Source organism: Terrapene carolina, unplaced genomic scaffold, assembly GCF_002925995.2.
Source record: "Terrapene carolina triunguis isolate 2854851 unplaced genomic scaffold, T_m_triunguis-2.0 Scaffold111, whole genome shotgun sequence".
Classification (NCBI taxonomy): domain Eukaryota; kingdom Metazoa; phylum Chordata; order Testudines; family Emydidae; genus Terrapene; species Terrapene triunguis.
Window position 1 is genome coordinate 3,242,869 of NW_020664462.1, and position 14,716 is coordinate 3,257,584.

The following is a 14,716-nucleotide window of genomic DNA, read 5'->3' on the forward strand; positions in this document are numbered from 1 at the left end:
AGATATGATAGAGGTATATAAAATCATGAGTGATGTGGAGAAAGTAGATAAGGAAAAGTTATTTTCTTGTTCCCACAATACAAGAACTAGGGGCCACCAAATGAAATTAATGGGCAGCAGGTTTAAAACAAATAAAAGGAAGTTCTTCTTCACACAGCTCACAGTCAACTTGTGGAACTCCTTGCCTGAGGAGGTTGTGAAGGCTAGGACTATAACAGCGTTTAAAAGAGAACTGGATAAATTCATGGAGGTTAAGTCCATTAATGGCTATTAACCAGGATGGGTAAGGAATGGTGTCCCTAGACTCTGTTTGTCAGAGGGTGGAGCTGGATGGCAGGAGAGAGATCACTTGATCATTACCTGTTAGGTTCACTCCCTCTTGGGCACCTGGCATTGGCCACTGTCAGTAGACAGGATATTGGGCTAGATGGACCTTTAGTCTGACCCAGTATGGCCGTTCTTATGTTCTTATGTTCTTATGATGAAATCTGAAGCTATGTTTTCATTTCAGTTTTGTCCAGGGTTGTATTTCCAATTTGTTCTTCCATCTCTGTTCTGGAAAACAGCACTTTTGGGTGTGAGGGCTGTTCAGAGGCGAGATCTTTCAGGGCTAGATTTTCAGCTCTTAAATCGATAGTTTATTGCACAAGAGGCTGGAAATAATGTATCCCCGTTACCCTGATAACGAGAGGCCCAATTCAGAACCATTTGTCTGATCACCCACCCCACCAATTTTGGGGGGAGTAAAATGAAACTCACCCTTAGTTTTGGCTTATCTCTTACTAGCTGCCATAATATAGGCCTTTGAGAAGAGGGTGGATGGGGGGAGCATGGAAGCAATCTATGTCTCTGAGTTGGGCTTGGAAAACCCATCATTGTGTGAAATGCAAATGATCAGTCACTGGGGATGAACATTTTCAGTGGGCTGTAGGAGGAACTCGGCCGAGAACTTCCGTTCAAGGGAGTTACGCATAATTTTCCACACCGCACTGGAACTAAAGTACAATGACCCTGTGACCTACCTTCTGAAAACTCAGTGATTTAGGGTGCTTACATTTTTGGTAGTCCAATGTGAGACACCCTAAAAGGGCCTCTCTTTCAGAAGATGGGCGCTCAGCACTTTCTGAAAATCAGGCCCCTTAGAGGTGTCCCAAGCTGGACACCTGAAAACTGAGGACCCTAAAAATCACTCGTCACTTTAGAAAATATAGCTGTGTAATTCAAAGGCTTTGCTGCAGGGGTGAAAGTAAGCCGGTACGGGCCGGTACGGCGTGCTGGGAGAAAGTAGCTGCCAGTACCGGCCCGTACCGCTGACTTTAAAGCGCTGCCCCGGCAGCACTTTAACATCGCTGCCTCTTTTGCGTCCCTCATTGGCGGCCCTGCTGGGTCCCTACCGGCAGGGCCGCCAATGGGGGGGTGGGCACAAAAGGGGCAGCGATGACCCGGCAGGGCCGTCGATGAGGGTCGTAAAAGAGGCAGCGACATTAAAGCTCTGCCCCGGCAAAGGACCCTGCAGTAGCAGCAGCGGCGGCCGGAGCCCCGGGCCCTTTAAATTGCTGCTGAAGTCACGGTCGAGCCCAGATGGGCTGGCTGGTGGACACTGACCCCAGCCCCGCCCCTTCTGCCCGAGGCCCCGCCCCTTCTGCGGGGGTGAGGGGGCAGAGCTGGCCCCGTTCCGGTAAAAGCTCAATTTTACTTTCACCCCTGCTTTGCTGTCATAGTCTTTCCCTGTAGGGAAGACGAGAAGAAACTGATTAGGAGGAAGTCACGGGTAAACGAAAAAGGATGTCTAAATAGAAAGAAGTTACTCAAGCTTATGGATCTAAACCCAGATTCTCAGGCGTATCACTGGCCATTCACAACACTGATTCTCCACCTTTATGGGCAGCTATCCCAGTTTTCCGGATGAAGCCCTCAGTTGTTCCAGGCAGTACCTTTGGCCTCCCGTTCAGTAATGTGTTCTCCAAACCACAACAGAGCTTAAGTACCCCAAACCCAAGTCTCGCCGTTCCAAACTGGCTGAACTTCATTTCCAGTATTTACTACCCATGGTTTTCTTATCCCTTCCTGGAAAACATTTCTGAGTGTCTTATCCCAGTATATATATCTTGACAGCCCATGGGAAAAGTTTGACCTAAGAACCAACCACCCCATTTATTTCGCAAAGGATCTGATAGGCCAGGAAAGAGACTGGCTTCATTTGGACCAGTTCCTTTCTCTTCAGCTTTGGTTTATTTTTTTACCCATGTACTGACTAGGCCCAACTTTGCTTAGCTTGTGAGATCTGACACTGTCACAGCCCACGGTGATAGGACAGCAAAATAGTAGCGTTTTGGTTTTGTGTTCTCTGAGGCCCAAGGGAGTGAGTTCATCTGCGTAGGAGTCAAGGCCAGGTCTCCAGTACTTTTGTTCCAAAATATAATTTGCCACCAAAATGTGAGTTGGCTTTAAACAGCTGCTGTTTTCTTGTCACCGTCCAGTTCTCTTTCTTTCGGGCCTTTCTCTCTGATCCCAACATACACACTGTTTTAGCTAATGCCTAGCGCGTTTAAGTCCACCCGGCCCAGATCCAGAATGGACTGTGTCCACAGCTATCATGATTATTATTTAGAGATAGTCCCAAATCAAATGCGTGCCACCCCACCGCAGCTTTGGGAAAATTCAGATCTGGAGCCCAAATTGATAACAGACCCCTAACCGTATAACAAGCCAACTCCAAACCCTGGATATGAATCCATCTGAATTTTGTGGAGATTTAGATCTGAATCTGAATTAGGAGCGTGGCTCTGATTAATGGGTCAAACCAAAGCATCAGGCCTGACCATCCCAAGCACCGAGGGAAGCATGGATCTGAAGCCAAATGTAGCAGCTTAAGTGATCTGTGTTTTTCTTGTTTATGATCATTGGTTATCACAACTAGTTTGCCTGTTTGCATCTTTATTCTCAATCACAGACTGGTCCCGCCACTTACTCTCCAACCGGCTGCTGCAAACTTTTGATAATACAGTATAATTTGTTACATACTCTGCTAGTGAATCCTCGGTTTATTTTGTTAGATCTCTGAGCCAAGTGCTTTTCTGGCTCTCAGCCAGCTCTTGTTGCTTCACATTCAGCCTGGCCGTAGGGAAGCATTCCCAGATTTGATGCTCTTTTCACTTCTTACGCTAATAACTCAGAAAAGGTACAAGGCACAGGCAATGCTGTTCCCTCTCTGTGGGATGGAAAGTGTGGTCAGATAAGAGTAATGAGTGCAATATAAGAAATGAGATAGGGAGATAGTATGGTATCGAGGATAGGACACTGGGCTATAACTCACTGTTCCTGACTCTGCCACTGGGTTGCCATGTGTCCTTGGGAAAGTCACTTTGCCTCTTTGTTCTTCTATTCCCTTTTCTGTGTTTTTATTTAAGACCCTAAGCTCTTCAGGGCAGGGACTGTCTTTCACTTTGTACAGTGCCTAGCACAGTGGAACTCCAATCTCTGGCCCTTACTGCAATATAAATAATAACACTAGAGTGAGAATCAATTTGATGTCAAGTATTAGGGGGTAGCTGTGTTAGTCTGGATCTGTAAAAAGCAACAGAGAGTCCTGTGGTACCTTTAAGACTAACAGATGTATTGGAGCATAAGCTTTCGTGGGTGAATGCCCACTTCGTCAGACGCACGTGATGTTTCATTACTGATAATCCGAGTGCAGATCCAAGAGAATCTGGAGCTGGTTGGGGCTTTGCTTTTTGCTGTTTTTTTTCCCCCCTCGTGTTTAAAAATAACTTTGTTTTTAGGACAAGACAGATTCTGACGAACCCCCGATGCTGGCCTTGGATTTCGACGTAACGGAATGGCTCTTCATTTTCCAGCCCAGATTCCTGTTACAAAGCTACAAAATGTCCCAACCCTGAGGTTATTTGGATAATTTTTTTTCCCCATGGGAGGATGGGTGGCCTTTACAGAAATGTGGCGACCAGAAGGAACTGGGGTCTGAATTATGAGTACCTTGGCACTCTCGTTGCTCTCTGATACAAGAGAGAAAACAGCGACTTGATACATATAGGCTGGGGGGACAGATATTTCACTTAATTCATACCAAAAAGAACTGGAAGATCTGAAATTTAGCAGAGATTTTTCCCCCCCTAACACAACTGTGTCCATCTCTTTGCATTTGTTGCGTCCGGAGGAATTTGAGGCTTCAAAGTTAGCTCACAAGTGGGATGGAATAGGTGGAATTAACACTGATTAGTGTAAAGTTCTCTCTGGTGTGCAGGAAATATTCTCGGGGGTCCTTGAGGAAATGTGGGGGAGGGATGCGTAATACCCACCAATACACCATCAAATGCAACCTAATGCACCAACTTCTGGGATGTAGAAGGTGCAAGTTTAATTTCAACCTGAAGAAAGCACCTTTTTTGGCATGAAGTGTGAGCATTTTAACTTGTTTTTGTGTTAGTTAAAAGGTGTCACAAAGTCCACCTTGTCCATAAAGGTCTCTTCCAGTTCAACAGCCCGAATGATGGAGTAAGTGAAACATCTACCCCAGTTCAGATTGGAGAATGTTCTAATACACATGCCTCTTGTTATTGTAGCTTTTCTCATTAAAGCATTCTTTTCTCATGTGTGGGGGTCTTTGTTCCTTGTTTGCTGCATTGTGTGCGTGTGTGCGTAAGTGTGTATTAGAGAGGGGCGATAGCTAAAGCCACAAGTCTGAACTGCAGTTGGGGGTCTGAATTTCTCATTTCTATGATGGGCATTATAAAATCATGGTCCCAACCCTTCCGTAACGTGGTGATTTGAGATGCATTCGAAATCTGATGGCAGGACATTTGGCTTCTGTGTTTGTACATTTTAGAGCTTAATTCCCTCTACTGCAGAAATCCCTGGGTGAATTTCTATGGCCGGTGTTATGCAGGAATGCAGAGTCCATGATCACAGCGGTTCCTTCTGGCCTTAAAACCTATGGATCTATTGAGCCGGTTTGTACAGTTTCAAGCTGCAAACTTGGATCTGAATCTAGAGCTGAGATTCTGCTTAGGTCCAACTGAATAGATAAAACTTAGCCATTTTCTCCAAGGGGAGACAAAACATCACTTAGATGCCTTCTAGACAAGCCCCCAAAATGATTTAGGTCACAATGAAATTTGCTATGCACTGTTATATATAAAACATTTTGCAAATACTTGCCACCCATGCAAGTGATAGAACCTTGGCGGCACTGACGAAGCTGCATATGTAGTACCCCCTATCCACCCAGTTACCTTCTTAAATGCCAATCTGCTTACAGGTTGTGATGGACAGGCCTGGGTTCTTCCGGATCCTGCCACCCAAACATCAGTGTGTACCTTCTTTATTCTCTTTCCATTGGCATTTATTTGGCAGTGCTTCCCTTCCCTCCTTGCTCCTTCCTGGCAGGGTCACCGGAGCAGCTTGGGAGGAAAATTCTCACCACAGGGTGACCCCGACTTACATTCCAGAGAGTTGGAGACTTCCAAGAAATAACACAAACATGAACAAAGTCATTATATTACACAGGAGAGAAATATAACCTAACAGGGTAGAACATTCTCAGGGTCACCGTGCCCACGCTGATAATACCTGTGACGTTTCCCAGTCATGTGACCTGATATAACCAATGAAAATGAGTATCTCATTGGTGCACATATTTTGTAGGGGCCCTTGATGACTTGTGACCACGATATCTTCTGTGCAGCAGTTAGCGATGTGGCTGACTGGGCTCAGTACAGCCCCAAACACTCACAAGTGGGATAAGGTGGTAAGACCCTCCACAGGTTTAATGGGCAACAGGTAATAAAATTCCCAAGCCCTGACCCCCTGGCTTGAGGACACAGTTCACTAGCTAACTAAAAGATGGTGACTCATAATTCTGTGAATGAGCCTCAGGTTCAGAGAGGACTCTGGACTTCTCAGTTACTGCAGAAGGGCTGATGATCGCTGCTGGTAGGTGTCCTTTTTATGCAGGAGTCAGGATGCTTCTGGCCCCAGGGAGTGCTGAGCTCAAGGTGCAGATTACAAAACTATACTAAAATCCAAACTTTGGCCTCCCACCCTAGTGTGCAGACACACTCAACTGACTCCAGGAGTTGGAACTTTAAGAAAACTCCAAACATCAGGAGTCTCTCAATAAAACCATGAGGGCAGGTAACACTGCAGGAAAGGACCGAGGGTCATTGGCAGAACTGGGTGAGAGCCCAGGACTGGACAACCATGAAGCATCGCTCGTTAGGAGCTGTGAGCACCGGCAGAGCTGGGCCCTTGAAGAGGGACTGGGTCCAGCCCACTGTGCCTCATGAAAAGCCTTTTAACGGGGCCTGCTAGGGCAGTGTTTTCAAAGTACGGGTCGTGACCCAGTACTGGGTCATGGAACGTCAGGCACTGGGTCGCCGCGCTGAGCCAAATCATAATGATCGTTGCCATGCAGCAGCTCTAAAGGGCCGTGCAGCAGGGAACTGGAGAGGAGAGAGGTAGAGGGTGGGCGGGAATTGGGGAGGAGATCAAGTTGGGGCTTGCAGGGCTGCTGTGGGCCTCTCCCCCAGCCCCAGAGCTCATTGCCCGTGGGGAGAGAGGGACCCTTCCCCCGGAGCTCCGTGCAGAGGGAGAGAGAAGCCCCTCCCCGGAACTAGCTGCTGCCGGCGGGGAGAGGGCTAGGGGCAGTCCTCTGGCCCCAGCCCTGGGGCAGCCTGCCTGCACCCCAAAGTCCTCATCCCTGGCCCCACCCCCTCCCCCTCCCCCCGCATTCCAACCCTCTGCCCCAGTCCTGAGCCCTCTCCTGCATCCTGAACCCCTCATCCTCGGCCCCACCCTAGAGCCCTCAGCCCCAGATAGAGCCCTCACCCTCTGCCCTACCCTAGGCCACCTCCCACACTCCTTACCATTGGCTTACTAAGGCCAGTGTCTAGTGTTATGTAAAGTGCGGTAAGCTGGAATGTATTGCAATCTTATGATTTCATGAAAACTCTAGTCAAAAGATATAATTATGTTGGGTCACGGGCATCAACAATTTTCTTCCACTGGGTCATGAGGAAAAACGTTTGAAAACCACTGTGCTAGGGAACAGCTGGTATCTCTTCAGAGCCACAAGGGGCCAGGAAACAGAGAAAAGAAGCTGTGGCCACAGCTGCTCTGCTCCGGAGACCCCTTCAGGAGACCCTTGGCTGGCAGAAGGGTTTGGGAGGGTCACTTGGCTGCTGTGAGCCTGTGGCAGACTCCAGGTGGAAAAGTCTGGGGGTCCTGCAGTGATAAAGTGCAGGGACAGACTCTGAGGAGACAGGCCTGGGAGCGGCTGCTCAGAAGAGGGCCTTCTGTGTCTATTTTGAATTTTAGGTGACTAAACCAGACCCCAAGATGGGTTGTTGGTATTGGGCACATAGGGTGGGACCCACAAAGGTACACTGGCTACTACACCCTAGACTTAGGCACCTACAGGGCCGGCTCCAGGCACCAGCTTAACAAGCAGGTGCTTGGGGCGGCCAAGGGAGAGGGGCGGCACCTGCGGCAATTCGGGGGCGGCAGGTCCCTCACTCTCTCTAGGCTTTTTTTTTTTCAATTGCCGCCGCCGATCGCGATCGCGGCTTTTTTTTTTGCTTGGGGCGGCTGAAATGCTGGAGCCGGCCCTGGGCACCTAAATCTCAGGTTTACGTGCCCGAGGCCCAGTTTTAGTCGCCCCAAAACTCCTGCCGAATGCTGTAGACACCTAACCTCACTTGGCGCCTAAGTGTTTGCAGCCAAAGTTCCCTAGGCGCCGATGCGTCTGCCTCTGGGCTTGTGCGCTGCTGCCTCTCTCGAGGCGCCCCGCTCCCGACTGGGCCCCAGAGCTAGTCACAACCCCGGGAAGACGGGCGCTCGGCCGTCTACGCTGCATGCGGGGCCCGACCCGGTAGGTGTGCTCAGAGGCCACCCGCTGGATCGGGCCCCTCAGGCAGGTTCAACACAAAACAGCTGAGCAGGGGGAAGGGGAAGAGCTCCCTTATAACCTTTACCCCAGTGTTTGGTACTCACCTGGGGGTGGGAGACCCATCCCTGGGGGTGGGTGACCCTCCCCCATTCAAGTCCCCTCTCCACCTCAGGGCGGGATTTGAATTGGGATCTACCACCTCAGCGGTAAGTGCTCTAAACCCGGTGATATTCTCCCATGGAGGCTCCCCCAGTCTCTCCTACTGAAGCTGGTGCATTTTAATTAAGTAACTGAATAATTAAATATTAATTGGGCCAGAGAATGAGTCAGAATGACTCTAGTTAGGGACTCACTCGAGAAATAGCGCGGCCCTGTTCAAATCCCGGCTCCCCATCAGGTAGCAGTGGGACTTGACCTGGGGGACGTGGCAAACGCCCTACCCGAGTAACCTAACCAGGTTATAAGGGAAGTGGTCCTCCAACCCCCGGCTGCTTTGTGTGAACTCTCCTGAAGGACCCGGCAGGGTGAGCGCCCTCCGGGCACGCCGACTGGATCAGCCCCCGAACGCTCATCTTCCCCCTGGTTTGTGGATCACATGCATCTGATGAAGTGGGCATTCACCCACGAAAGCTTATGCTCCAATACATCTGTTAGTCTTAAAGGTGCCACAGGACTCTCTGTTGCTTTTTACAGATCCAGACTAACATGGCTACCCCTCTGATACATACGCAGACCTAGGCACCTCCTGGCGGTCCGGACTTAGGTGCCGAACTCCGAGAGTGGGGTGGGGCTTGGGGCGCCCCCCTCTGGTGGGCTTTCCCCATTGACTAGCTTAGGCATCTCCCCACCTCGCGCCCCTGTAATTTTCTAGGCGCCGAAAAGTCCCACCCATAAGCCTTTGTGGTGCTATGGAGGGAACCGAGGCAGGATGCTGCAGGGCCGCCCTGGGCCACCAGAGGGCTCTCGGGAGGGGGGCGGTCACAAGGCCCTTGGGCTGGACTGATGGAGGTCGTGAGGTCGGGGAGGAAGGAGGTGAATTGGCAGAACAGGGTGAGGGGGCGAGACCGAAACAGCAGGCGCTGTTCCAGGTGATGTGCATCAGCCGAGCTATTTGTGGGAACGGGACTGGAATAGCCGGAGGTGCTGCGCTGAGGCGACTTGGCCGAGCCGTGTGTGGGAGAGGGCTGGACGTTTGCCTAGTGTTCAGTCCGCGCTCAGCTTGTCCCAGGACGTGCTGTTACAGCGTTTGGCTTTCATGAGCACAAGATTCACTCATAAGTTAACAAGAATAAACAAACAAGGTCCCCCTCCCCCCCCTTAAGAAAACAACATCCTATCTGGAGAATGTTGCTTTTTTTCTAAAATGGGGCCCGGAGACTTGCCAAGTTTCTTGCCGATCTTTTTATAGCAGGAGCATCTGGCGCGCTGGGAGACTTGGGAGTAGAGCTGGTGGCTTTACATCTGCTGTGGTTAAGCTGCTAATGGACTGACTGTCTGGGCCGCCGCCTTCGCTGTTGATTTTTCTAGCACCAGACATTAGGTGTTTGGGCAGTTTGAGCCCATTGACCGCCGGCGCTTTTGCTGGACTGACCCTGTCCCGTTCAGCAGCAGTGTTCAGTATGACAGCTCTTCGTGCAGATGCTGCTGCAGGATGTAACAAACCTGCTGGGCCACGCTGTGTGCGGCTCGCCTGATAACTCGCCTTGCCGTGCTGCCTACGGAACACTTGCCAATGGGTAGGCGGCTGGTTGGCAGGGCTCACTCGGCTTCCCTTGCTCAGAACTATGGGCCTGAGAAAATGCGATGTCATGGATCGTGTGGAAATCGCGAAATTAGCCCGATACTGTGAGGCTGACGCTGCTCGTGCGGGGTTAGCAGGCTGATTCCTTCCTGGAGAGGGGTGGGGAGGCGGGCGCTATCCCACCTCTGCTTGTCTTATCCTGAGGGGCAGGGGGTGGGTCTCACTGATGGCTAAGGTGACAAACACCCCCTGCATAGGCAGCGAAAGCCAGTTCACTGCATAGATGAGCCATGTGGCACCAGCCGGGCCAGGGCAGGGATCGGGGCCCAACTTGCTCGGTGCTCAGCGCTGGCCCGGACCGCTGCTTCCTGGCTGGCTGGCAGGGAAAAGGGGGTGCTGATACCACAGAACCAGCTGGCAAGAAGCAAAGAGACCAGGATCCATCCCACCGCTGCAGCCAGCAGTACCCAGCACTGCTGCAGCTTGGAACACAAGCAGCTGTGTGTGGGGGGGGCCCTGCCCCAGCACAGGGATTGGGGTAGCCAGATGGATCCCTATCTCAGCTCCTCACCAGCCAGCACTGCGGTGTCTCCCCCGAGCTGGGCCGGGCCTCCCGATCACCGCATTGTCAGCACCACCCCCTGCTGGCCGGACAGGAAGCAGCAGAGGCAGCCTGGGCTGGAACTGAGTGTGGAGCGGCCTAGATCCCCAACCTAGGCTGGGCTGGAGTGGTTGGCACCATGTGACTCACTCATCTACACACTAAGCTGGTTCTTGCTGGTGGTGTTCGTCACCCTGGCCATTGGTGAGACCCGCCCTCTGCCCCCCCCCCCCGAGATAGAACCAGCACTCCACACTCCCGCACCACTCCTGGATGGGACCACTAACCCTCCAGGAGTAGCTGCAGCCTCAGCAGAAGCTGGGATGCCCGCTTCCACCTCCCTGCTGTTGCAAAAAAATCACAGTCGTTCAGGGAATGGGGAGGACTCAACGCCTGTGCCTAGCCCGTGAAATTCAAACTGTTAGCCACGACACTGCTGTGCATTTGGGGGAAAAAAATCCAAGATTTTCTCAGGGCCTCGTTCATAACTGTTTCCCTGGTTCCCTCATCAGTTTGGTGCATCCACTTCTTGTCTCTCATCTTATGCTGAGATGATAAGGCCAGATCCTCAATGGTACTTAGGCGCCTAACTCCCAGTGAAATAAAAGGGAGTTAGGTGCCAAAATACCTTTGAGGGTCTGTTCCTAAATCCTCTGCTGCCGGAACTGACTTTTTTGCTCTGTGTTTGTACAGCGCTTTGCACAATGGAGCCCTGATTGCCATAATAGGAATAATAAGAACCACATGGGAAGGGCAGGCTTCTGGGATGGAACTTCAATAGTGCTTCAATAAAGAATCATTATAACTTACATTTATCTAGTACTGTATTACGATGAGTGGAATTGGAGAAAGAGGGTCAGGTTTCAGGAGGGACCTAGTTTGGTGTGACACTTAAGTGTATGTCTACACTGCAATGTAATTCCTTTTTTCGAACTCAGGCTCAAGACTAAGCCTAACCCTCTCTTCCGTCTACACACAAATCATACTAACCCAGGACCCTACAAGGGTGGAGGGTCCAAGCCTGCGTCAAAGCAGTACCCAGAGTTCAAGCCCTATTGCTTTGCAGTGTAGACACAGCCCCACAGGATTTGAGCTCTAGGCATCTGCCAAAACTAACCCACAATAAATAGAGATATCCTATCTCCTAGAACTGGAAGGGACCTTGAAAGGTCATCAAGTCCAGCCCCCTGCCTTCACTAGCAAGACCAAGTACTGATTTTGCCCCAGAGCCCTAAGTGGTCCCCTCAAGGATTGAATTCACAACCCTGGATTTAGCACGCCAGTGCTCAAACCACTGAGCTAGCCCTCCCATGGGCTGACTTTTTTTGTGCTCTGCACAGTCAAGTTTGATGGACAGTCAAGTTTTCCTATACTGCACCACGAACAAAGGGCTGGTGGCCACGTTTTGGGAGGGTGCTAGGAAGTCTGGGATATGCGGGTTGGACTCGGACTGCCATAATGCAGTGTAGACACTGGAGCCCCAGGTAGGGGCCCAGGGATCAACCATGCCTAACATGGGGTTACAAATGCGTGTAGACGCTCAAGCCCTAGATTAACAAACCTGGGGTCTGCTAATGCAAGTTCTACTAACCCTGGGCTCACATTGCAGTGTAGACAGACCCTCTGGGCTCAAGAATGCAAACAGAAGCCTCGTTGCTAACCCACTCTAGAGCATCAGTGCGTAACATTGGCCTCTCACCATGCTTAATAAAGCTCTCTTTCCTGCAACTCCTGTGTCAAGTATTGCTCATGAAACATGACCCTTGAAGGGTATATCCATAGGGTAGTGTCCCTTTAAATAGTCTGTGGGCTCTTGAGTGGCGCTGTCTGTGTTCTATGTTTAGAAAGACACCAGAGCAGCAGTGTAAATACGGGGCTAGGCCTGGCATGTTGTCCATAGTTATCTGGCTCCCGCTGTGCCTTTATATTAAGTGTGTTGGGTAAAAAGCAAAAGACACAGCACACAGTATTATTTATTTATTTGCCTAGTAGTAGCGGCTAGAGGCCCCAATCAGGGATCAGGGCTGCATTGTGCTAGGTGCTGTACACACCTAATAAAAAAGCTAGTTCCCACCCCCAAAAGCTTACAATCTAAGCATATGATGAGAGACAGCCGGTGGACACAATAAACAAGCGGGGGATACAACGGGAAGGACAAGGCAACAGTGACACAACTCTGTTTTGTGTAATAATGGTAGTCACAGCGTACAAAAACTTTTGGTAATGATTTGGAACGTGGCCTAGTGGATAGAGCAGTGGGATTGGAACTCGGGCGATCTGGATTCTATTCCCAGCTCTCCCACTGGACTGCCAGGTGACCTTGGGCAAGTCACTTCCCCGCTCTGTGCCTCAGTTTCCCCAATTGTAAAATGGAGCTAATGATACTGACTTCCTTTGTAAAGTGCTTTCAGATCTACCGATGAAAAGTGCTAGATGAGAGCTAGGTGTTATTATTATCAAAATTCAGTTACAATGTATATAAAGAGATTTACAAAATGCGAGAAAAAAAGATGGAAATGGGTCCATATTGAACTCTGCAAATGGAAACAACTGCGAAATTCGGAAGTTTTTCACAAAATAGCTTTCCTGTTTTTCGAACAGCTCCTTTGTGTGTGCTTACGCCTCCTGGTGAGGAGAAAAGAAAGTTCAGTTCCAAACTAAATGCTCTCCTGACTGGATCCCAGTTACTTCAGCCTCGTTGAGCATCAGTTGCACAAATATGCAATCTGTGTCTTTGCTTCTCCTGTCTGTTATGTGTTAAATGAGTCATAACTCTCTAGGGGTAGTTTTTACTGTGGTGAAGAGAGAGAGAACCCAGGGAACAGCTAGTTCATAAGCACAAATCCTTTTGGTTTTGTAACTGAAAGCATTCATTCTAGTTTTTCTGTGGCACTTTCAATACGCTGCAGCATCCTGCTTCTCCAGCTAGCACTGGGGTCACTGGCTATGCCTGGAGAGTGGAGGCTTCCGGTTATCCAGGGAAATTTCTGTATTAACAGCAATTGTGGGAAGACGTGACCCTATGGTGGATAACAGGACATGTGGGGGGATTCAAGGTTCAAATAACCAAGGTTGTACTGTGTTGTATTTTTTGCCAAGCTCAAATTATACAGATACGCATAAGGTCATAGTCCCTGCAGGTGTAAATCACCATAGTTCCGCTGAAGTTATGCTATTTTACACCACATGAGGATCAGATCTAGAGCATATATACACACCCATAGTTGGGGCCTTGCCAAATTCACGGTCCATTTTAGTCAATGTCATGGTCATGGAATTTAAAAAATCATAAATTTCATTATTTCAACTATTTAAATCTGAAATTTCATGGTGTTGTAATTGTAGGGGCCCTGGCCCATAATGGAGTTGGGGGGGGGGGGTCACAAGGTTATTGTAGGGGGATTGCAGTACTGCTACTCTTACTTCTGTGCTGCTGCTGGCGGCAGCGCTGCCTTCAGAGCTGAGCAGCAGGAGAACGGCGGCTGCTGGCCGGGAGCCCAGCTCTGAAGGCAGAGCCACCGCCAGCAGCAGCGCAGAAGTAAGGATGGCCTGGTATGGTATTGCCACCCTTACTTCTGCGCTGCTGCTGGCGGAGTGCTGCCTTCAGAGCTGGGCACCTGGCTAACAGCCGCCGCTCTCCAGCTGCTCAACTCTGAAGGCAGATCGGCCACCAGCAACAGCGCAGAAGTAAGGGTGGCAATACTGCCAACCCTTAAAATAACCTTGTGGTCCCCCTGCAAGTCCCTTTTGGGTCAGGACCCCCAATTTGAGAAGCACTGGTCTCCCTGTGAAATCTGTAGAGTATAAGGTAAATGCACATAAAAGACCAGATTTCATGCGGGGAGACCAGATTTCATGGCCATGAATTTGATAGGGTCCTACCTAGAGAGGACTCTGTAAGCTTCCATTGGAGCTCTGTACCGGCAGCAGCTGGCAGTCTCCTTTTGTTCAGGTGACAGGGGCCTGTCATTTAGAACAGTGGTTCTCAAAGCCGGTCTGCCGCTTGTTCAGGGAAAGCCCCTGGCGGGCCGGGCTGGTTTGTTTACCTGCCGCGTCCGCAGGTTCGGCCGATCGCGGCTCCCACTGGCCGCGGTTTGCCGCTCCAGGCCAATGAGGGCTGCGGGAAGGGCAGCCAGTACATTCCTCGGCCCGCACCGCTTCCTGCAGCAGCAGGTAAACAAACCGGCCCGGCCCGCCAGGGGCTTTCCCTGAACAAGCGGCGGACCGACTTTGAGAACCACTGATTTAGAAGTTGAAAGCCCTGCATCCTCTCCCGACTTCCCTAAAGTTCTGAGAGGCCGCAGCATGTCACATACCGACATCTGCCGCAGCTTTGGTGGCCAGGGGCTTGTTTGACAGTCATAAAGGTACAGTATTATTATGGCAAGTGTTCCTAGGTGCCTTTACCAAGATTAGGGGCCCCTTGTGCCAGGAACTGTACAAACTCATAAGAACATAAGAATGGCTGTAC

At 50.3% G+C, this 14,716-nt stretch overlaps 1 protein-coding gene across 1 annotated transcript in view; it reads left to right on the plus strand.

Moving 5' to 3' along the window:
* The window catches only part of MYL3 (myosin light chain 3), a 45,054-nt gene extending 40,444 nt beyond the window's left edge, over window positions 1–4,610 (plus strand). Inside the window, exon 7 of the mRNA XM_026652143.2 lies at window positions 3,783–4,610. The gene's annotated coding sequence lies outside the window, so the exon portion shown is untranslated. The remainder of the gene's footprint in view (window positions 1–3,782) is intronic.
* Window positions 4,611–14,716: the final 10,106 nt, after the last annotated feature.